At 35.5% G+C, this 26,163-nt stretch overlaps 1 long non-coding RNA gene across 1 annotated transcript; it reads left to right on the top strand.

The window, feature by feature from the left end:
* The first annotated feature begins 9,511 nt into the window (after nt 1-9,511).
* Nucleotides 9,512-11,125, top strand: LOC142177547 (uncharacterized). Its single transcript, XR_012706070.1, has 2 exons — nt 9,512-9,931; nt 10,635-11,125. It is a non-coding gene; the product is annotated as an uncharacterized LOC142177547 (long non-coding RNA).
* The last annotated feature ends 15,038 nt before the right edge of the window (nt 11,126-26,163 follow it).

Here is a 26,163-nt window from a genome sequence, read left to right as displayed (position 1 = left end):
AAACTCAATCCAGCCAAATGTGCATTTGGAGTTCCTTCTGGGAAGCTTTTGGGTTTTATAGTTAGTCGAAGAGGCATTGAGTTAGATCCCTCCAAGATAAAGACCATTCGAGAGCTGCCTCCCCCGAAGAACAAAACCGAAGTCATGAGTTTACTCGGGAGGTTGAATTACATCAGCAGGTTCATCGCGCAGCTTACAACCACATGTGAGCCTATATTTAAGTTGTTGAAAAAGAACGCCGCTATCAAGTGGACAGATGAGTGCCAAGAAGCTTTTGATAAGATCAAGGAATATTTGTCAAATCCCCCTGTTTTGGTCCCGCCGAAACCTGGTAGGCCTCTATTTTTATATCTGTTAGTAATGGATAGTTTCTTTGGTTGTGTTCTGGGTCAACATGATGTCACAGGCAAAAGAGAACAAGCAATATATTATTTGAGCAAAAAGTTCACCACTTATGAGGCCAAATACACTCTTTTGGAAAGAACATGTTGCGCTTTAACCTGGGTCGCCCAGAAGCTTAGGCATTATCTTTTGGCCTATACAACTTACCTCATATCCCGAATGAATCCCCTAAAGTACATCTTTCAGAAGCCGATGCTAACTGGCAAATTAGCAAAATGGCAAATCTTGCTCATAGAGTTTGATATTGTTTATGTCACTCGCACTGCCATGAAGGCACAAGCTTTGGCTGATCATCTGGCAGAAAACCCGGTTGATGATGAGTATGAGTCTTTGAACACATATTTCCCAGATGAAGAGGTTAATTTAGTTGAAGAAGTAGTCCAAGATGACAGTCAAATTTGGAAACTATACTTTGATGGGGCTGTCAACATCAAAGGCGTAGGGATTGGGACAATTCTGGTATCACCTACTGGGCAACATTACCCTGCCACGGCGCGACTTCGTTTTTTCTGTACAAACAACACAGCAGAATATGAAGCTTGCATCATGGGTCTGAACATGGCAATAAACCTAAATGTGCATGAATTGTTGGTGATGGGAGATTCAGATTTGCTTATTCGGCAGGTTCAAGGTGATTGGGAGACTCGAGACATCAAGCTCATTCCACATAAACAATGTGTGGAGGATCTTAGCAAAAAGTTCAAGTCCATCGAATTCAGGTACATTCCCAGGTTTCATAATGAATTAGCTGATGCCTTGGCCACCCTAGCCTCAATGCTTCCATATTCGGGTAATACTCACATTGACCCATTAGAAATTCAAATTCGGGATCAACATGGTTATTGCAATACAATTGAAGCAGAACCAGATGGTGAACCATGGTATCGTGATATTAAACAGTTTCTGAAAACAAGAGAATATCCGGAACATGCTAATAGGGATCAAAAGAGAACTGTTAGGCGACTCTCTAATGGTTTCTTTTTGAGTGGGGAAATCCTATACAAAAGAACTCCGGATTTGAATTTGTTGAGATGTGTGGATGCCAAAGAAGCTGAAATGATTATGAATGAGGTGCATTCGGGAGTTTGTGGCCCGCGCATGAATGGATATGTTCTAGCAAAGAAAATCCTTCGGGCAGGATATTATTGGCTTACTATGGAACGAGATTGCTTTCGTTTTGTTCGCAAGTGCCACCAGTGTCAGATTCACAGTGATTTGATTCACTCGCCTCCTTCAGAGTTGTATCCTATGTCGGCTCCTTGGCCTTTTGTTGCTTGGGGAATGGATGTCAAATGGGCACTGATTCATCTTGGTTGCAATTGATTACTTCACCAAATGGGTGGAAGCTATTACATTGAAAGCAGTTACCAAGAAAGCAGTAGTAGACTTTGTTCACTCCAACATTATCTGTCGTTTCGGTATTCCAAAAACTATTATTACAGATAATGCTGCTAATTTGAATAGTCATCTGATGAAGGAGGTATGTGAACAATTTAAAATTGAGCATCGCAATTCTACTCCTTACCGTCCCAAAGCTAATGGAGCTGTTGAAGCTATGAATAAGAACATCAAGAAGATTCTTAGGAAGATGATCCAAGGGTCTAGACAATGGCACGAGAAACTGCCTTTTGCTTTTTTGGGATACCGGACAACTGTCCGTACATCAGTGGGCGCAACGCCCTACTTATTGGTTTATGGAACTGAAGCGGTCATACCTGCTGAAATTGAGATTCCCTGTCTCCGAATCATTGTTGAATCAGGGATTGAGGACACTGAATGGGTGAAGTCCCGATTGGAACAGTTGAATTTGATTGATGAAAAGCGTTTGGCGGCAGTTTGTTTTGGTCAGTTATACTAACAAAGAATGGCACGCGCTTACAATAAGAAAGTGAACCCAAGACAATTCGAGGTAGGACAACTTGTTTTGAAACGTATCTTTCCGCACCAGGAAGAAGCAAAAGGAAAGTTCGCCCCAAATTGGCAAGTTCCTTACCTCGTCAAGAAAGTATTGTCAAAAGGAGCTCTACACTTGGTAGATATAGAAGGAAAGGTGACTGATATATCCGTCAACGCAGATGCGGTCAAGAGATACTATGTATGACATGGCTATGTTAGGGCATTCTTATATTTAGCATTCTCAGGTTGGGATGACGAAAGGCTATCATTCTCGCTACCCAAACACTGGTCAACCCTAGTTATCCCTTTGAAGCCTTGTTTATATTTCTTTGTTTTCCCCTCTTTTGGAACCAATGTACTTTAAAAAATGAAAAAAAATAAAAATAAAAAGAAAACTCAAAAAAAAAAATCATCAAAAAAATCATCAAAAAAAGTTCATGTTATTTGAACTACGTTCGACCTGATTCCGAAAGGATACGTAGGCAGCCTCACTCTGGGGTTCGGTCACACCAAAATAAAAATCTACGTTTCCCAGTATTCGAAGAAACTGGGGCATGATTTTATTTTATTTTCGATGGTTGTTCCATCAAAATGGTTCCAAAAGTTGTAATTCAGTTGAATAGTTATTTTTACCTTTCCCTGCTAAGACCTTCTGATCAACTTTCAAGAATGCTAAGTCAGTATACTACGGGTAATGCCTCAGCCATTGAAGAGAGAAAAAATAAATAAATGAGAGAGTCTTATTAGTGAAAACCTTCACGGGCACTATAAGGCAATAATGAGTTGAGAGAAAGGCAAATGAGAGAGGTCAATTGGTGAAAACCCACAAAGGGCATCGTTGATCGATTTAAGGCTTCGTACATCCCGACACAAGCATGGTCAAGACAAAGAACTTAGTTTCAAAGTTAAGTTTACAATAGATTTCGAGAATTAGACGGTTCAAACGGATCGGGCATCCAGTCCAAAGTGCATGTCATGTTCATTGAAGTCAGCATATTTCCTCCAGATAAGTCCTTTCTTATTCTTTCCTCTGAAAGGGACACTTCTTGATTAATTTGTAATACCTATTAGTTCACCTTCTTATTTTCTTTCGCATTACTTTTTTTGAGTCTCTTTCAGTCTAATTTTATCAAAGCAAAGCAAAGAAAAGGCCGCAAAACTGGTTACAGTTTTCCCGTTATATAAGGCAAAGATTGCTGGGCATAAACCGTATGGGTAAAGGGATAAAACCATCTGTGATTTTTTCTGACGAACAAAAGGCTTGAAGGATTGAACAATGTTTCAAGGGTCAACAAAAGTTACTCAGTTAAAAGTTATTTTTGGAGCAAGGTTGTTTGCACAATGAACACAAATGGTGATAGGCGCAAAAATAGTTAGGTTTTGATGTTGAGAAAGAAGATCTCCAGAAAGAAAAGACAGAATCTCCCGGCAATTTGTACAATCATCGACGGAGTCAGTTTTTCTAACAAGTGTAATGGACGCAAGGTCAAGTCGCCCAAGAAATCAAGGCCACAAACTGACCACTATTTTAAAACAAACGAATCTTTCTTTGTTCAGAACAGGAACATAACAATTTTAGGAAACAATTCGTGAAAAGACGAACGCTACCAAGTGAAATCCTCAAATCCTTGATTTTCTTCCAATATACATGTTATCATGTTATTTCTAGTTTCATTATAGGGAATCAATACACTGTCTTCAACACATGGTACTACATCCCCTGGTTGCATTACTCTTTGCCAAAATAGGGTACTACATCCCTTGGTTGTATTTATTGTTGCAAACATAGGGTACGACATTCCCTAGTAGCATCCCAAAGTGCCACGAGCCTCATCTTATTGCTAACACAGGGTACTACATCCCTTGGTTGCATTTGTTTTCTCTTTTTTTGCCAACATAGGGTACGACAATCCCTAGTAGCATCTCAAAATGCTGCAAACCTTATTTTATTGCCAACATAGGGTACGATATTCCCTAGTAGCATCTCAGAGAGCCACGTGCCTCATTTTATTGCCAAACACAGGGTACTACATCCCCTGGTTGCATTTTAGTGCCAACATAGGGTACGACATTCCCTAGTAGCATCTTGGAGTGCCACGAGACTCATCCTTTTGCCAATACAGGATACTACATCCCCTGGCTGCATCATTTTTACTGCCAACATAGAGTACGACATTCCTTAGTAGCATCTCAGAGTGCCACGAGCCTCATCTCATTGCTAACATAGGGTACGACATTCCCTAGTAGCATCTCAGAGTGCCACGAGCCTCATCTTATTGCCAACACAGGGTACTACATCCCCTGGCTGCATTACTTTTTGCCAACATAGGGTACGACATTCCCTAGTAGCATCTCAGAGTGCCACGAGCCTCATCTTATTGCTAACACAGGGTACTACATCCCCTGGTTACATTTCTCATTGCTAACATATGGCACGACATTCCCTAATAGCATCTTAGAGTGCCACGAGCCTTATCTTATTGCCAACATAGGGTACTACATCCCCTGGCTGCATTACTTTTTTTTTTTTAACATAGGGTACGACATTCCCTAGTAGCATCCTAGACTGCTAAGAGCCTCACCTTATTGCCAATACAGGGTACTACATCCCATGGTTGCATTTCTTGTTAACATAGGGTACGACAATCCCTATTATAAAATATTATAAAAAAATCTCATGTCTTTTTCAATTCTTTATTTTGCAATAAAAAGATAGTTTATTGTATTTTCAATAACTCACAAAAATTTTCTAGTGCAAACTGGGGCAGAAAATTTTTGTTCGTTTTGTTTGTTTCTGATGGCTTGCAGGTTTTTCTGCAAAGTACGGATTGGATGTGCAAAAATAAGACTCTAGCTCTCGCCAGAGAAAATGGAATATTTGATCTCAATACCAGCCAAACCAGCTTTCACGTAATGCATGCAGAGACATAGGGTCTCAAGATCCATCTTCTCATCATCTGATCAAGAATCAAGCGTGGGAGAATATTTCATAGTTTGTTACATCAAGAGCATCAAGTTTCAGTCTAAAGTCAATGGGGGAAGCAAGTCAAGAATCAAGACAAGACTCCATATGGCATTTAGATAGAAATTTTGTAACTCTTAGATTTCAAGAGTATATAATTTTCTTTTCATTTTGATGTAATAGTAGGAACCGCGGATCGGAACCTCAACGGAACTTCACTCGACTCTCCCTCTAAGCATACTCCATCACTCTTCTTTCACTTGAACTACACATGACCTGATTCCCTTATAACCCGGAATATGTAGGCTGCCTAAAACCAAGGCTCGGTCACATCTCTTTCTTTTATCTTCTTTTGGTTTTTAAATAATAGTGAGGTCAAAAATCAGTCACCTTGTTCATTTTCTTTGCCTGAAAACTCTTCATATTTCCAAGCAAAGAGGGGCATGGTGTGAACAACTAATTTTTTACCACACCTAAATTCTATACTATTTTATTGTAAATATCTCTTTTAGGTCTAATCTTAATATTTTAAACTTTTGTCTTACTCTTAATAGGCTTTATTTAAATAAATAAAAAAACTACAAAAATAGTCACATTCTTAGAGTATAAATTTTATTGCTTAAAAAATTTTAAATTAAAATATATATATATATATATATATATATATATATATATATATATATATATATATATGTGGTTTCTTTTAATTAAAATTTTAATAAGTTATGATATTTTTCTTAGTATCATTTAAAGAACATGTAAATATTTAGTTTTCCTATATTGTAAGAAATGTTGGTTAATCTTCTTATCTATATATTTAATTTATTTTCTAAAATAAAAAAAATAATAATAATAAAAAAAATGAAGTGAAGTTAACGCCAAAAGAGACAAAAAATCAAATTTTTAATTTAGCCAACTACCCCAATTTTGCAAAACTCTCACTTTTCCTCAGCACTCCTCACGTCCTCTTCCCTCTATTACCCCATGATCCTCTCCACTGCTCCTTATCCCTAAAATCACTAACTCTAACCTTCATATCCTATTCTCACGTACATAATCAAGCCAACGATCCAACCAACTTTGTTATAAAAGATCATTTTCCTCACAGTAAAAAAAGAGGGGGGAGAGGGGAGGAATTCTTTTTTTGGAAAAAATAAAACAACTGGTAGCTAGTAAAAGCTAAAAGGACAGAGCCGCAACACCGAAAAAGAAGAAATTCCGATAGATACTTCATCATCCTTACTCCTCATCAGTCAGCGACGAGTCGAGGTCGTCCTTCGGAGTTCTTTGGTTGTGTTTTAGTAATTTTCCTGTTGAAACTCTGTTTGCTCAGAAGATTCTGTTTTCTTTCACTTTGTCAATAAAGGTTCTTTTCCTTGTTCTTTACTTTATTCTATGTTAATATTACACTTTTGTCAATGTTTAAATGAGTATTTTGGTTTCATATTTATTGTTTGTTTTTAAGCATGAAGATGCCTTAATTTTTCTCTAATAAGTGATTAATTCATTGTTCTGGATTATATATTTCTCTTGTTAGGAGATAAAGTATTATTTTATTGTAATATCTAAATAAGAATTTTAGGGAAGTTTACTTATTTAGATGGTTGGTTAAGTTTCTGTTTATGATGTTCAATGAAATAAGTACAAGTTGAATTTACTATGAAACATACACAAGCCATTTGATAGAGTAGGCCTTAGGTTAAATGGAAAACTGAAATAAAAAAATAAAAAAAAATAAAAAAAATTATGTGCCGAGTGATTTCTGCCACTGCTAAGTTTTGTCCATTTTTCAATGTTACCATTTGTATTTACACTATTTTATTTGTTGGATAAACATTATGGAAAAAGTATTTTCTTTAAAATTCTTTAACATTTTCATGTCTTTGTGTTAATCATGCCTTTTGTAGCCATTGTGAATAATTTATCTGTTTTTATGAAGTTTTCTGTTTCATGTATTTTAGGTTGTGATATTTGCTTAAAAATAAATTGGAACTATTTAATTTAATGTGTTTGGGATAGAATATTGCTCTATAGCTTATTTAGTAATTGGAATAGAAGGAAATAATTTTAGATGAGATAATGAATATACGTTTGTTACAAAGGATGTCATTAGGCGCATGAACTCTTTCACATAATGTTACAGTGGTTCGGGTCAAGACTCAAATTTGCTAAATAAATGGGTTGCTGTGTGGATCTTTGGATATAGTCAAGAATAACATTAGAGTAATTAAGTTGTTATGATAGTAACTGGAGTTTAAGCCTTTTAAGATTTAAATTGGAGGATCATGTGCGCATTCTCGCGTCTTGATTCTTTTAAAATTTAAAATAATTATGTTTTGACCATGTGTACATTCCGTACCTTGGTTTAATATCTAACTTCAAAGAAATACCTTGTGTGCGTACCGTATCTTGGTAAACATAATTAATAAAATACAATAATTAATTAAGTGATAATAGACACATCACAACCAGTAATATACAAGCATAGCCAATAATAGATTTAAGCCTTACGTAACTAAAAAAAAAGTGACCGTGCTAGAACCACGGGACTCGAGGGATGCCTTACACCTTCCCCTCGGTCAACAGAATTCCTTACTCAGTCTTCTGTTTTCGTAGACCATAAATAAAGAGTCAAAGCTTCCGTTTGATAAGGGATTCAAATAAAAGGTGACTTGGAACACCTAAACTCAATTCCAAGTGGCGACTCTAAATAATAAAGAACCCCTTTTCAAAATGTCACTTTAATTGGAAAAACTCTTCTAACTCAGCCCCGTAATAGGGTTGCGTGTCAAAAAAGAGGTGTGACAACTTGTAGTACAAATCATGAGTTTCTAAGAATAGAATTTATAAAGTTGAAATGAAATAAATACATCATCTGTTTGAAAAGTACATAAACAGAATTTTTATAGATCTAAGGCTACCACGAACGAGAGGCAGCTACCACCGGGATGCAGGTACATCTTCAAATCCTGCTCCCATCGAACACAGCAACATTCGCAGCCAACATCTGCACACAAGGTGCAGACGTGTATTATGAGTACAAACGACCCCATGTACTCAATAAGTAACAAACCTAACCTTAGTTTAAAGTAGTGGCGAGCTAACAAAAAAAGTCGGATCTAACACCAATATTCTACAACAATTAATAATAGCATAGTACACGTAACAAAAGAGTATCTCAGAAATAAAAGGCTCAGTCCGTTCACAGATCCATAAAAATAGGCATTCCTTTCAAGTATCTTAGTGAATATCCAAATCTTTTACCGAAAAAGCCAAAATACGAGTAAGTTTGAAAACTGTAATTTTTTCCAAAACTCCTTTCAACAAAAAGTAAGATGTCTCATATTCAGATAGCACGAGGAAAGTACTTCTCTATGCCTATATGTCAAGATACAGGTAAAATCATAAATATCCCCAAAACTGGGTAGCAGAAGGAAATGCACCTCCATTCATGCATCTCAAGTACGCATGTCAAATGCAATGCATCGCGATGATGAGCTCATGTACTCACACTCTCAGAGTACTCAATCTCACTGTCTCGCATTCTATCTGTTACATCCCGTACTTTTCTACAGAGGATTTATGACCATAAGACCCCGTAAGTTTAACAACCTTGATACCGTTAGATACATTTTGATATGGTATTTATATTGAGTGAAACATTTTTGAAAAAATGGTTTGAAAAATATGATATTATATAGTTATTAATATTACTACTTTCGAATATGTTTTAAATTATACACATAATATGTGAAAGTTTATGAGATTTTTATTATTGTAAAGATAGAAATTATTTTCTCACAAGAAAAGAAGGTTATCTTTTTACCATTTTAAGAATTAAGCGTACGAGAATTTTTACTCTTTATATGAGATTAGGAAAATTAAAAGTTGAGAAAATATATATATATATTTACATGGATGTTTTGATGAAATAATTAGTGTATGTATTTATTTTATATGGTACCACATGACCATGATAACAAGTTATATAAAATGTGTTAAAAGTAAGTAGTATTTTAAGTAATTTCAAATAATTCTTAATTATGCGAGTAATTAATTAATTACCGGGTAGCGGGATACAACCTAATTGATTATTGGATAAAGTTTAAATTCCCCAACAAGGGGATTACGTGGTAGCAAGCCACTTTCCAAACAAGTGACTCTTACTCACTTTGGATTATGTGGCATCCTAACATGATAATTACAAGACACCATTGATTTTATTATTTGGGAAAGAAATGCGTACATTATTTTCCAACCCTTTTTACGTGAAACTTTTTCTCTTTTGGATATATCTCTAAACTATCCTTCCGCCTTGTTTGTACATGTACATACTCAAACTTGATCCACTGTTTTGTTTCCTTTTTATCATCTGAACTCGAGTTGAAACTTAGATACTAAACTTTAGTATTGTATTACTGGTGAACATTACTTCTTATTCTTCCATATTCTTAAGGAAAATTCCTTTGAACACCAGGGATAGTTGTCTTCGGCTTTCTACACATGTATTTGCTTAGCGTCAGATGTTAGTTGTTCCCGGTATTATGTCAAACTTAAGAGATCTGTGTGTAGAAGCAAAACCGCCAAGCAAACGCTTAGTTTTAGTTCTTTGATGTGTGAGGATGAAACATTAAATGTTTTTTCACAACTACGGATTTTTTCCTAATCCAGGTATATTAAGGCTAATCCTTCTTTCTTATGGCATGATCCAAGTAACGATACGTAAACGTAATGCTATTCCATAAGTGGTTCTACTCTTAGTAGTTAAGGATATCTATGTTATTCATTCTTGTAAATTGATATTCAAGCATATCTAAGCATATTCCTAAATCTCTATTGAGGTATTTGATAAAGATGTTAATGTTTATAATATAGAGATACACACATCTTCATGCATATTCGTTTACCACCGTGCTATAGTCGGTCGGGTAGTTACCACCGGTTAGGCAGTTATGTATTATTATTTACCGTCGGTTGGGCACACATGCATATACATTTACCACCGAGCTATGGCCGGTCAGGCAGTCATGTATTTACCGCCGAGCTATGGCCGGTTAGGCAGTTAAACATTAAATACCGAGCTACGGTCGGTCGGGCAGTCATGCATTTACCACCGCGCTACGGCCGGTCGGGTAGTTACCACTGATCAGTTGGGCAGTCATGCATCGTACGATATGGGTAATAGTCTCAAAGAGAAGTATTATATATATAAGTATAAGTATGCATATACGGTGGCACTTTAGAGATTCAGGTTGATTCTTATATGTCTTTAATTAATGTTGACTTATTGTTATGTTTCAGTTCTGCCTTACATACTCAGTACATTATTCGTACTGACATTCTTTTGTTGGGGATGCTGCATTCATGCCTGCAGGTATAGATAATCAGTTTGACGAGCCTTCACAGTAGATGAGATTGGCATTCATCGAAGGATCGGTAAGACTCCACCTCATTCGGAGTGCAGCCGAGTCTATGAGTCATCGTGTCAGAGTTTTGCTACAGACTTATGGGTAGGTTGGTACCCTATCCCATTTGATGTCAAATAATCCTAGAGGCTTTGTAGACAGAGGTTCATTTTGTACAGTATGTTAGAGGCCTTGACGGACCATATGTATTCATGTTTTAAGAACGATAGTTTATTGATACAGTGTTTCCCACTTATAATTATACATTAAGAGTTGTGGCCATATTGGCCCACGATAGTTACAAAGAAAAAAAGAGTTGCAAAGTGGTTCGCTCGGGTCAGCATGGCACCGAGTGTCAGTCACGCCTCCCCAGGTTTGGGGCGTCACAAAGTGGTTGTTTTAGTAAAATAAAAATGTATGTATTGATTTTATATGGTACAATACATTATTAAGATTTTAATATTTTACTAGTAGTATTTTATATAAGTCGAGATAATTCTTAATTACGTGGATAATAGGATAACGGGTCATTACCTAATTAATTAGGATCTTGGATAAACCTAAGAGGCAAAAACGTGGCAGCACCCCTCTAATCCTATGAATGACTCTTAAGTCATTAGTCTAGGTGGCAAGACTAGGAAAAGTCTTAGAATTGAAAATGTTTAGAAGTACTTGACGAACCTTGGTTTTTCTTTATTGGTTACTTAATTATAACACTAGTATTTATTTTGAAACTACTCCATGAAAGATTGCTGGCTAGGCCTACACCTGCTATATCAAAATAAGAAGGATTGAGCTCTACAGAGGGGATCCATAGCTCAAAATATTTGTTTCATAATTACTGTCCTCTTTGGTGGTATACGTAAGTGTGAATTGAAGAAGATTTCATGGTCTTCAATAATAGCATCTTAGATCTAATAAGGGAGTGATTAAGTGAAACTTGGTATTTGTATAGGAGATTAAATTGGTCACCCAATTTAGAATATGTTGTAGTCACAATCTTTCGGTATTGAGATCCAAAGTGTAGTGCTCGTACCCTCTTTTATTGCTATGAAGATCCTGTGGCTTATCTGAAAATAGATATGCTGAGAAGCCTCTAATTCGATCCATCATTGTTGCCCATAAGACCATGAATAGCTGGTTGTGGTTAAATGGGAAGACAGTTAGTTGTGGCTTGTGTATATACACGTGTGTTAGAGGAATTGTCAAGAGAATCGACTCAGGTATGTTAAGGCTATCACTTCTTTCTTTTGGCCTGATCCCAGTAGCGATACGTAAACGTAATGATATTCCATAAGTGGTTCTACTCTTAGCAGTTAAGGATGTCTATGTTATTCATTCCCATAAAGTGATATTCAAGTATGTCTAAATATGTATCTAGTTCCCTATTGAGGTATTTGATAAAGATGTTAATGTTTTTAATATAGTGATACACGCATCTTCATGCATATTCATTTACCATTGTGCTACGGCCGGTCGGGCAGTTACCACCGGTTGGGCAGTTATGTATCATTATTTATCACCAGTTGGGTAGACATGCATATTTATTTATCACCGTGCTACAGCTGGTAGGGCAGTTACAGTTACCACCGGTTGGGCAGTTATGCATTTACCACCGAGCTACGGTCGGTCGGGCAGTTACCACTGATCAGTTGGGCAGTCATGCATCATACGATATGGATAATAGATTCAAAGAGAAGTATTATATATATAAGTATAAGTATGCATATACGGTGGCACTTCAGAGATTCAGGTTCATTCTTATATGTCTTTAATTAATGTTGATTTATTGTTATATTTCAGTTATGCCTTACATACTCAGTACATTATTCGTACTGACGTTCTTTTGTTGGGGACGCTGGATTCATGCCTGTAGGTATAGATAATCAGTTTGACGAGCCTTCACAGTAGATGAGATTGGCATTCAGCGAAGGATCGGTAAGACTCCACCTCATTCGGAGTGCAGCCGAGTCTATGAGTCATCATGTCAGAATTTTGCTACAGACTTATGGGTAGGTCGGTACCCTGTCCCATTTGATGTCAAATAATCCTAGAGGATTTGTAGACAAAGGTTCATTTTGTACAGTGTCACGTCCCAACCTCAGGGAGCGCGACCGGCGCTCAATCGAGTGAACCCCGTCGAGCAAGCCTATTAGACCTTTCCTACCCGACTCATTCATGATACGAAAAAAGGATGCGTTACCATTTGCTAAATAGGGGAGAGATCAGATATACATACATAAACGTTGCTAGTCCATTTTTTATTATATACATTATACCATAGTTAAGTTTTCAAAATACAACTCGATCCAATGACCACCCCAACATGCATACATGACCCACATAAACGTCTATGGAGCCTCTAATGATACGAAAGACCAACATGACAATGCCGACAACAAGGCCCCGGCTATACCTCAAAATGTGAAAACTTATATAAAAGAAGAACTACATGACCCTAGGAAGAAATGGGGCTCACCAAGACTGCTGTGATGAGTGTGAGGGAGAGGAGAGCACCACTCTCTGCGATCAGCACTATCTGCGATGGAACCACCTACATCCATTCAAAGATGTAGCGCCCTCGGCAAAAGGGATGTTAGTACTGTCGAATAGTACTAGTATGTAAGGCAAACACCAATCTTAGTAGAATGAACAATGAAACAAAGATAAGACAGTCATAATAATCAATAAGTACTTCACATAAATACAAAGAAACACCAAGTAAGGATCACATAGTTTCCGATTCAATCTTTTCATCTTCTTAGGTTAATAATCATTAGTGCCAAAGCCACAACTCACAATGCCACAGTATTTTTACACGGAGTCCGGTCTCGGCCCGACCAACTAAGCCATCTCAAGTGAGACATATCCATATCCATAATGTAAATCAATAATTTCAACACAAATGCCAGCATGTATATAGCATGACGTCCGATCTCGCCCCGATCAGCTAAGCTATCTCACTTGAGACATAACCTCTTTCAATTGTTCACTCAATTCATATTTCTTCCCCATCTTTCGTTACATGGCACAAAGAGCCTCATTTATTAAATAGTTCTTGGCACTTGGGAATATTTTACAATTCAAGTCTTTCCCTTTTTATTCGTTCAAATAACATCATCATTCATGTTGATAAGTACCATCACATAAGGCATTGCACACATAAGGGAAGGAGCTTGAAAAATTATAATTACGTTCTCAAATAGCACGATGACATGGTAACCATCTAAAATAATTAGGGAACATGAATCTTTCAATCCAACACACTAAGGCAAACAATTCTAGTATGATCAAGTTGGAACTTAAACCAATTATTCGGACACCAGGAGTTCGATTCTAAGAAGAAGAGAGTTAGCCATACATACCTCAATTGCGCTTCTTTAGACTCTACAATTATCCGGAACCCTTAGCAACCTCAATCTATTTTAGCAATATACAAATTGAAACCTAGAATTAGGAAAACGTTCATGGTTCTAGCTCACTTTTTCCCCACACTCTTTATCACACATGCATGCAAGATAAACCACCCTCATACCCATGAAGTATCACACTAGTACCCCATTATAGCTATGTTTGAAATTAAGAGTTGGGGTGATGAAGTCTTACCTTTTTGGATGAAGAATTTGGTGCTCTACTTGAATATTTCCAAAGCTTTAAGTGATGATTGAAGATCAATTTGATGAAAACTTAGGCCCTCCCTCTTGAACCCTCTCTCTCTCACTCTAGAAATATCAGAAAATGAGCTCAAAAAAGACTAAAGGGGTATTTTAACGGAATGGGGGTCGGGTCTTAAATTAAGAAAAAGAGTGCCCCGACACAGGTCTGCGGTCGCATATGCGACCATATAATGGTTATGCGGTCCGCAAAGTGACCGCAGAAATGGCCCTTAGGGGCCTAAACTTTCGTCCTAGATATGCGATCAGTATGCAGTCCGCATACTTGTTCTGCAGTCGCATAATGCACCGCAGATCTTCCTCCGCAGAAACCCAAGAAAAATTATGCGACCGACATGCGGTTCGCATAGTGATTATGCGGTCGCATAATCGATCACAAAATTGACTTCAAATTGGTCAAACTTTCTGCTTCACTCTGCGGCCATTATGCGGTCCGCATAGTGATTATGCGGCCGCATAATGGGCTGCAGAAATGCATTTTTCTGCGAAATATTTTTCTCTAAGTCCGTAGGGTACTGTTCAATCCAAAAAGTTTGAATCGCGGCTCGCAAGCACGCCGCGAAGAATTTCTACTATAATAACGCAGGAATCTATCTTGGCACCACGAAACCCCAAATTTTTGGTTTAAATTTTTTTTTTTGGGTCCTTACATACAGTATGTTAGAGGCCTTGACGTCCCATATGTATTCATGTTTTAAGAAAAAAAAGGGGTTGAGTAATACAGTTTTTCCCACTTGCAGTTGTACATTACAAGTTGTGGTCATGTTGGCCCATGATAGTTACAAAAAAAATGAATTACAGAGTGGTTCGCTCGGGCCAGTACGGCTCTGGGTGCCAGCCACGCCTCCCTAGGTTTGGGGCATGACAAAGTGGTATCAGAGCAGGTCGTGTCTTAGGGAGTCTACAAAACCGTGCCTAGTAGGGTCTCACTTATGGGTGTGTTGCACGCCACATTTATAACTAAGAGGCTATAGGGCATTTAGGAAATGTTACCCTTCTTTTGTTTCCAGATCATGCCATAGAGTTGAGTAGTAAGAAGTCAGTATGATGTTTTCGCCGAATTTTGTATCCACCAGTGGTGCTGGTATCACAGTAGAGCTTTAAGGCATAGATGTAATTTTTAACTATGTGGAAGGGAGCTTTGAAAGCGACAGAAGATACGATGTGGGATTGAAGGTTAAGTAAGGTCAGTGTGAAGAAGATACGAGATACTTAAGTAGAAAAGGTTGTAAATAGACGAGACTTCTGATAGAGGTTGGGTTTTAGTTTAATTTACAGAGGAGACCCTAGTAAAAATTTTGTAAATCTCTAAGAATTAACATTCGAGAACGAATGTTCTAAAGTGGGGAAGGATGTTACATCCCGTACTTTTCTACAGAGGATTTATGACGATAAGATCCCGTAAGTTTAACAACCTTGATACTGTTAGATACATTTTGATATGGTATTTATATTGAGTGGAGCATTTTTTGAAAACATGGTTTGAAAAATATGATTTTATATAGTTATTAATATTACTACTTTCGAATATGTTTTAAATTATACACATAATATGAGAAACTTTATGAGACTTTTATTATTGTAATGATATAAATTATTTTCTCACAAGAAAAGAAGGTTATCTTTTTATCATTTTAAGAATTAAGCGTACGAGAATTTTTACTCTTTCTATGAGATTAGGAAAATTAGAAGTTGAGAATATATATATATATATATATATATATATATATATATATATATATATATATATATATATATATATATATTTATTTATATGGATGTTTTAATGAAATAATAGTGTATGTATTTATTTTATATGGTACCACATGACCATGATAGCAAGTTATATAAAGTGTGTTAAAAGTAAGTAGTATTTTAAGTAATTTGAGACAATTCTTATTATCAATTACCCTTTTGCTGAAAGTTTGAACACAAATCTTTGTCAATTTAAGCGTTATACCGCTAGTAAGAGAATGAAAATAAGCTACAATTACAAAGATCTTCCATCAATCTTGAAGGAATATATTTTTCTAATACATTTAAAATGTCTGTCTTTGAGTTTAAATCTTTGTACGTTTAGTTATGAATTTATTAATAATATATTAGCTTTTTCTAATATTTAATTAGTGAGATATGCATATCGTTGGGATTTTAAATTTAAATATATATATTTTTTATATGTAACACTAAAAAGGAAAAATAATTAATATTTGAATAAACTTTGTCTATAACAACCAAAAATTTTAAACGCCAAATGTTGTTATTGGTGTATAACAACCATTCACTACAAAAGGTAAAACAATTATCGAAACATACAATGTTGTTATAGTGAGGTTTGACATTGATCCCTGGCCTTAGGGCAATGCCCAACACAAACAACAAATAATTTGAGGACAGAGACTAGAGGGGAAGGAAAAGAAAGTGAAGAAAGAAACATATTTTTTAAGGAAAAATTACCCAAACAGTCACTCTATAAACTTTCCCAACCAAAAATAGCCAAAAATAAAATATCTACTAAAAAGGGCCCAAATGCCATTTTGGGGCCAAATAGTCTCAATTAATGTCAGCTTTTTTATATCCGTTATTTTTGTAATACATACACCGAGTTTTCTCTCTCTCTCTCTCACTCTCTCTCTCTATGCGATTTTTTGCTAAATTGAACCAAAATTGCTGAAATTGACGACAAAACAAGAAACATTTGCGGTTATTTTCGTTTGATTCCAGGTAATTTGTAGTAGAAAATCTCTTGTTTTGTATATTTTTTCGGATTGCATGTGTTTTTGGAGAAGCGATGTTGCTTTTTTTTAGGCTTTTGCGAATGAATTATTTAGTTAGAGTTCATCGTATGTATCTGTTATAGACGATTTTGTTAGTTTTGGTCGAGTTTTGTATCAATATTTTTCACAAAATTTTGTAACCGTTTGTTCTTATAATTTATTTTAAAAAATTTATCATTGAACCTAGTTTCAATAGTGAAACAGTGCAATATGATAAGACAAACTCATTCGATGAGTTCATCACCTTATTCAAAGTCGGTTTCAATTGAGAAATCGAGCAACATGAGAAGAGAAACTAGGTCGATGAGTTTATCTCCTCATTCAACCGCGGTTTTAGTTGAGAAATCGATCGATAAATAAAATATGGGAAGACAAAATCGTTCTGATAGTGTTAAAGTGTTAGAATCTCGAAAGGATGCTATTGGACAATCTGAGAAAAAGAAGAGCAAAAAGGTTAGAATGGATAATGTTGAAGGTAAGAGAAAGCGTATCGTGGAGGACGAAGTAAATTTGGGTGTCAAACCAAAAGAAAGTAAGGCTTAGAAGGCAGAAAAAGTTAAAATTCCTGACAAAGTTTGTAAGGTACATACAATTTCAGTTATATTTTTTTCTATTGTTGAATCTTCTTTTAAAATTGGATTTATTTTGTATTTGTTTGTTTTTAATTCGTGTCATTTATTTGTAGCCTTGGAAGCTTTATATTCCAGTTGGTGAGCCTTTTCCTGTTACTTATTAGACATCATACACTAATGTGGATATCGTATTAGTTTTACAGTCAATGTTGACTGATGTCCATCTTCGGATGTTTAGGGAAAGTTTTTTTGGCTATTTTTTTTATTTACCTCGAGTTGCTATCCAGTCACAACTTATTCGTTCTTTAATATTTAGGGAGTTGGTTCAAGATAAGTGTGATCAATTTTATGTGAAATTGAATGACGAATGTGTTTTACGTTTTGGTCTTCGGGAATTTGGTATTGTAAGTGGTTTAAACTGTTGTGGCAATGAACATGTTGAGGGTAACTTCAGTGGACCCAATAGGTTGGTGGATACTTATTTTCATGGTTTTGAAGCGGTATCAAAGAAGTCGCCTATTGATTGTTTTTAGAAGAAGAAATGGTAGTCTGATGAAGATGCAGTTTATATTACAATCATTTATTTCATTAACACATTTCTAATGTCCACTCAGGCTCAGAAGAAATTTATAATTAAACTTGATTTCCATCTTGTCGAGAGTGGTGAGTATGTGCCCTTTCCCTGGGGTAAGATTGCATTTCGAGCTTTAATGAAGTCGGTGAGGGACAGGTTGAGGGGAAAGTCTGAGTTTTATAGGATTTGTGGATTTTCTCTTGCACTACAGGTGTGGTTCTATGAATGTTGCACTATAGTTGATCAAAAGTTTGTTGTTCACGTTGGAGATCATACACCACGCATATTGAATTGGGAAATGACAGACAGGCCAACGCGTGAGAACTTCTCTACTGGTTTCTTCAACAGCACAGGGAATAAGGTACCAACTTTTATGTATTGATGGGTTATACATATATGATACACTGTAATTCATTGTGATACATCAAATATACAGTTTTCATACATCTTTGATATATCTAGGACTGAAGCACTTTTTGTTACATTTGCAGTTTAAAAATATTTCTCCTACAACTGAAGAGCTAAGGAGATTTACTTTGCCTGTTGAAGTTAACGATGAGTATCAGATATATTTGACATCACATAACAAGGGAAAACTTCCTATCGATGATAGTGATGATTTTGTCACGCCACCCCCGAAACAGATTAAAAAGCCTGTCCCACCAAAAAAGGCACTGGGTGTCCAACCTGTTGATTATGACTGTGAGTTGCAGAAGTTGAAAGCTGATGTTAAACAGGTTTGTATTGGTTTTTTATATTTATTTTTTTTGAAAGTTTTGTTAAAAATGTATATTCAAAGTCTATTATTTTTCTTATTTATTTCCTTTTGTAGCTCCATAAGCAGTTAAAGTCCTTCATAGAATATGTTTCTCATAAATTCAAGGAAGTCTTTGAGTTGATAAATTTCAAGGTATGTGTTTCTTTTCCATTGTGAATTTCCTTTTATTTTTTAGTTAACTTACTGTATCCTTTTTTTAAAATAGTTTGGTGCAAGCGAGACAAATATAGTGCACATCTAGAGGAAGACACCAGCGGTCGTCAAGACAATAATAATTTTGTGAGCAATATGGAGTTTGGTGGCAATGAAGATGTTGGCATGGATGATTGTAAGGTATGTTTAGTTATGCATTCTGAACTTTTCCTTTTTCTTTTCTTTATTGCTTTTGATAATTCGATTCTTTTTAAAAATAAATAAGTAGGTAGAAGTGAAGGCAAAAATATTCCACCTTCTCAACGAGATACTTGTGCGCATCATCGTAACAACATTGTACTCGATGCAGCAGATCAGTTAAGTGTCAATATCGTGGAAGAACCTTTCGGTGTGAAAGTTAATATGTTCGTTGCTAAAGTAACTTTCACACCAGATGTAGCGCATGCTGGCGCTATTGGTGAGACTGCATATGAGGCGGCAGGGGAGATGGAGGCATAATCTAAGAAAGAAAAGGTTCCCGAATCGTAGACTGGCGTTGTTTGTGTGACTGCAAGTGTTGATGAGGCGGCAGGGGAGATGAAGGAACAATCTAAGAAAGAGGTTCCTGAATCTCAGATAGTTCTATACTAGCCTGAATTACTTTTTGAAGTTTCGCCGCAAACAAAAAAAAAGAAAGAGATGTCCTGCAAAGGCCGTGCAGTCTCTGTTCATTACTGTATTTGATTCAGGATCCAGTACTGGTGTTGTTGCAGCAAAAGAAAAAAAGCAAATTTATGTTGTTAAGCATCCTTTTCAAAGCAAAATCGGAACTGGCGTTAATAGCTCTTTGTTGAATGTATTTGCTGCGTGGGTCAAAGAAGGGAAGTCCAGAAAGAAGTATGTTTTCAACTTCTGAATTTTGTTTAGTTTTATATTTTAATATATAGTCATTTGTAGCATTATTTTATATCAAATCACTGTATCTCTTTTGTGTATATCTGTTACCAAAAATGAAATTTATCCGAACTATGTTAGTGAACTCAACCCTGCTTATAATCTTGGGGTATATCATGTTGAAGACAAAAAAATAATTTTACATTTTAGCATATAATGGTCAGCCTTTGGATGACTCGGTATGTAAGAAGCTACTTTTACAGTTTTTTTAAATTTTAGCTAGTGTACACGTAATCAGGACTCTTAAGTTAGAATAGATTATTAATTGCTATATTGCGTTGAACAAGAGAAGTAGTGAGCATTCATTTTCTTTTGTTTTATGTGAATTTGATTTGAAAAAGCGTAGCTACTTAAAGCTTACGAGACTTTAGTGATTAATTATTTGTTATGTTTTGTTTCAGCACATTGATATTTTATTCTTATATTTGAGGAAGAAGGGAAAGTATGACAAAGACCTACCTGTAACATTCACCACCACAGATTGGTACTTCGACGAGAAAATTAATGAGTTAATGCAGGCGTTTATTGATACAGATGGAGATAGTAAAGTGTGCAATCCGAAACATGTCTTGGATGCCAATGTTCCATGGCGCACTGTCAAGCACATCTCAATGCCAATTAATATTGCAGAACAATGGCATTGGATAATGACTGTGATGTCCTTCAAGGATATGTGCATTTATGTGTATGACTCTATGCGCGATGGAGCTGCTCATCAAGCCAAAGTTCATAACACAATGCGCAAGTATTTTGTGTTGCTGCCTCATTTTTCGTGCACACGTATTTCTATTTAAACAAAAAAGATATCAATTAGCGCACTGATGTCTACAAATCAAGGTCTTGATTACTCTTTTTGATGTAAAATTGGTTGAAGGACTGCCTCAACAAGTCGAAGCGTATGAATTTCTTTCAACACAATCTGTTTTATTTTTAGATTCTGCAGTTTGATAATTGTTGTTATTTTTATTTTTGTAGTGATTGCAGTGTATTTGCGGCATCATTTGCCGAGTATTTCATTGAGGGAAAGACGCCTCCTAAAAAATTCAATGGCTATACACACCGGTAGATTATGCTAGAAAGAAAATAGAACTGAACACGCAAACTGATGATGAGATTATTGGTCGACAGAATAAGTCGCGAAAGCGAAGAAGTAGTTACCTTTGTCATTGTTGTAGGATGAACTTAATAATTTCGTTTTGTATTGTGTTTTGTTATATTTTCATTGTTGTAAGACGGATCAGATTTGTTTATGTTTGAATTTTATGAATACTTTTAAGATTTGTACGGCAAATGAGATGTCTGCTCTGTTATAAAGATTTAATGAGTTTTAGTGCAATATTGGAGTGTTGCAGTTTAGTTTATTTTGGTATTTTCTCCCTTGATTTTGTGTTGTGAATTCAAGATATGAAAAATATACGGTAGTTTGTGATACACTGTCTCTTTCAGCTACACGCATGATACAGATATGATACACACATGATACATAGACGATACAGTCATTTTGGATTGTTGCACAATTAGTTTCTTTACAACGAGTTCTGCAGTTTGTTTGGTTTCGAAATATATATTGATGAAGACACACTCTTATTTGTAAATTTCTAAAATTATTTGCATAATTTTCTAGCTGCTACGACTGTTTTATATTAGTTAGCTTTGTTATTACACAAATACAGACATGAGTAAGAGATGATACACAAAGATACATAGGTGATACACAAGAGATACATAGATGATACAAATATGATACGTAGTTGATACAACTTCTTTTTTAATCAAACAGATGTATAATTTACCGATACACAAAAATAAATAAGTGATACACAAGAGATACAAATATGATATATAGTTGATACAACTTCTTTTTTTAATCAAACATATGTATAATTTTAAAAATATACTTGCAACACGATTTTAAATGATAGATCAAATATTTATTTATATCTAAAATTCAAATGACATTCTGTATTGATACAATTCTTGATATATTGGATTCTTCTAAATCTCTGTGATATTCAGTAAAGTAAAATAACAAGTAATTCTAAGTTTGACATATTTCATCCTCTCTTTGGATTATTTCTATAAGTTTTCCTATTGTGACCTTGTTCTCTACACTGTCCACATAAAATCGACCTTTTCATTCCCTTTCAGATATTGTCTTGCACCTCCCCTTCCTTGGCCTTCCTATTGATTTAGTCACGTCTGGTAGCAAGATTTTTTCATCTAGAACTTTTGCAGAAATTTTTCATGTGCTTTCATTAGGAAACGGATAAATTGGAATTTCATAGGTCTTCAATAGGTACTCTCTGGTGTATTACACCAAGCAATACTTAATGTGATCAATGTATTTGTATTTTAATACTACCCCAAGCATGTGCACATGGCAGCTCATCCAATTGAAACCTTCTACAGGTGCAATTTTGATCTTTTAGGAACACCGTTCTCTGCTTACCCTTGTCAAGTACTGAATATAAGTAACTCGTCGAAGGGGTCACCTATAAAATTTATCAACTATCATTAGTGGTGACAAAGGATATGCCCTCAAAACACATAAACTGGAGAGCCTACAATATTCAAAATAGCTTAATATCATGTCAAACTAACCAATATTTCAGCAGTGGGGTAGGCATAGATGCTACATTAAATTGAAAGCCTTATATATATGCTGGTGGTCGTCTAAAAGTTGAACAATTTACTTATATAATGACTAATTTCCTGTATGCCCTAGAAGAGACAAAAAATAGAGGTAGACCAATCAACTTTGAAAAGAAACAGAAAACCTGAAGCCTCGGGTAACAGATAAGACCCTCCATTACTCGAACACTATAATATTGCCTTTGTGCAAATAATGAATATTAGAAAATATTAGCTTTAATAAATTTGGTCTCCCTGTGACGTGCAGGTGGACACTAGTTTAACAGAATCACATAAAGGGTTGAAGATATAACCGATCCGTGAATTCGACATGATTACATATTATATGCACAAGTATCTACAGATTCTACTCATACCTTCATCCGATGTGACAATTCGAGATTATCCATCAGCGTTGTATCATATTTTTTTCCAAGATCAGTAAATGACTCTATTGCATTCTTTTGGTTTGTAACATTCCATCGTCCGATCAATTGCCTTATGTACTCTAGCAAAGGCAGTACTGGTAGTTCCCTAGCAGCCTTGAGTTTTGCATTGATCGACTCCGCGATGTTTGAAGTCATTGTCAATGTTTTGTTGACAGTGGAATATGCTCTAGACTATCTTTCATACCCAACATTGATTAAGTAATCTTTGACCCTCTTATCAATTCTCTCTACCTCTGCCATGTGGTAATCAAACTTCTCAACTGTGTATGCTTTGGCCATAGCAAAGAATATGTCTTTGAGCTGCAAATGGTTCGTCTTGTAATTCTTTTTATATTATTCCATAGATGCCATATGCAGACACAGTGAGGTACTTGTGGATACAATGTTGCCGCTGCATTTTCAATGCCTTCATGACTTTTCGAGACTATGCACATTCCCTCCCTTTCCCCAAATGCATCCTTGAACCTCGCGAAAAAACAGTCCCAGGAAGCATTATTCTCTGAATCTACTATGGCATATGCGAGTGGTAGGATACTACCTAATAAATTGAATCATATAAACACATTTGAGTATATATATACAGAGTATATACATGAATTATATAAATATATATTTACATTATTATTCTTATTTTACCTGCTGGATCTTGTGTGGATGTTATCAATAATGTTCCTTTGTATGTCGATTTAAGAAAGGTTTCATCTACAACAACAACCGATTTGCAATACTGCCATCCTTCATAGACAGATATAGTGCAACGAAAGCATACATGAACAGGTCTTCCTCTGGATTTTTCAAAGTTACCACCGACATAGAATTTGTAAGAACCAGCATATAAAAGTAGCTTGACAGCTTTTTATATGATTCGCTTGGTTCCCTCTCAGTAGTTGAACTGCATATTCCTTCGATCTCCATGCTTGCATATACGTCATTTGAAAACCATACTGCTTATTCATGTCTCCAATTATGTCATTAGGAGTGTATATTATTTTTGGGTCTTTATACTTGTCTATCAGAAGATTGCCGATGAGTTTTGCAGTAGCTTGACGTTGTGCGTAAGATCTGTCTTTCAGCGGGCATGAGTGCAGTTTGCTGAAATTTCTGACCTTGAAAAGTTTTGCTTTTTTTAGGCTCAAAGACTTAAAATACCAATCGCAGTTGTTGTTGATGTACACTAGGCCGCACCTATGACAAGGATATAGACTTTTCCATCAATAAATAGAGCGACATGAAATACAATGATATATAGTGATACACACTGCCATCAACAATACTAGATGAAAACATATAATGACTATATAGTACTACACGGTGACAACCACAACTTAAAAGTGTATAGCCACAGACTTACAAGCAGCAACTTATTTTCTGCGTAATTATGCTTCTAACATCAACTAAGATATACATTGAGATACATAATTATATAGTAAATATTTTGATACCTTCTTTCACTTGATCTATGCACTTTAAACTGGAATTTTTTCTTTACTTCCAAGTGCTTTATGACTTTGACTATCGTAGCCTTGTCTTTATAAATTTGACCTTCTTCTACATCTATGTGTTGAGGGTCAGTTATTATTTTATTTTCATCAGATTCTGTATCTTGCCAGTTTTCTCCATCCCCAAATTCAATCATATTAATTATATCGCCATTGTATCTCTCCTGCATAACAGAGCTTTGTGCACACTCTGAGGAAATCACAGCAAAATTTAAATTGTAGCAGATCATATATATATCATTTTCACTCGATGTTATACAAAGGGGATACATTATAAATTTCGAGCTTTTTTCAGCTCAAGATATACACATACACCCATATTATTGTGTATAACTATTGGTGGAGAACCGTTTTGGACAGTGTATTTGATTTCAATAGCATTCAATGAAGTATCTATCATAAGTTGTTTCGAAATCAAGTCTACAAAATCTTCAAAACTTATATTTGGGGTAACTATTACAACATCGGCATTGTAATCTACAAAACTGTTGTCAACATTCCATCGGCCACCATACTGAATAAAAATTGGTAAATTTGCCATTGAAGTAGCAGAAATTAGGTCAAAACTCACTAATTCCTTTATTGATTTTGATTGTAGTTCGTAGTTCCTTCATCAAAGTTGTATCTACAGAGAAATCGCTAAAGGAAATTGTTGCTTCTACAGTGAAATTTATCGATTTTTGAGTGAAATTTGGAGCTCCTTTTGAGACTTTTTTGGGAGATAATGCCGTGATTTACATAATGTAGGTATCTGTGAAATTGATATGCTTGAAAAACAGGGAAGGAAGGAAGATCTTTAGCGTGATTCTCGAATGGAAGAATCCTTCCTTGCGTATATCTCTAATTTTCGGCTAATTTTAGTGTCGAATTTTGGGCTAGAGGTTGGTAAATTTGAGTTTAAATTGACTATTTCTGTACATTTTCCTATTTTTTATAGGAAGAAGGAAGTATATTACATTGAGGCGAATTCAGGACTTATTTTCAGTTGGAGCGAATTCAGGACTTATTCGGTGGGTACATAATAAGTTTAATCTTATTATATACATATATTTTTAAAAATATTTTATATATACATACGTAGTTGGAGCCAAATATAATATTTTCAGTTGAATCCGCAAAATACATCTTAATTCTGCCTCTAACAGTAAGCTAACGTGTCATGAATCAAAATTAGGTCACCTGTTAACCAGCAAAAAAATCAGCGGGAGTGCTGCTATATTTTAAAATTGAAGAATGAAGGTAACACATATATAGCATATTGATACTACATTGAAAATTCCAAGTACAAACAAAAGCAAAATGGTGGTAAACCGATATGGTTGGTATGAAACCCTAATGTCTTTTTCAGAATAATTCCTAAAGGTGATATAAAAAGAATGCTTTAGTAAAGGGAAACACTGAAAGGGCCATATTCTTGTCATACTTAAAAATGAAGTATTTAACCTTTTTACAAAAAGA

This window comes from Nicotiana tabacum, chromosome 23 (genome assembly GCF_000715075.1).
Source record: "Nicotiana tabacum cultivar K326 chromosome 23, ASM71507v2, whole genome shotgun sequence".
Classification (NCBI taxonomy): Eukaryota; Viridiplantae; Streptophyta; class Magnoliopsida; order Solanales; family Solanaceae; genus Nicotiana; species Nicotiana tabacum.
The sequence above is the reverse complement of the archived record's forward strand: the minus strand, read 5'-3'. Positions and strand labels throughout refer to the sequence as shown.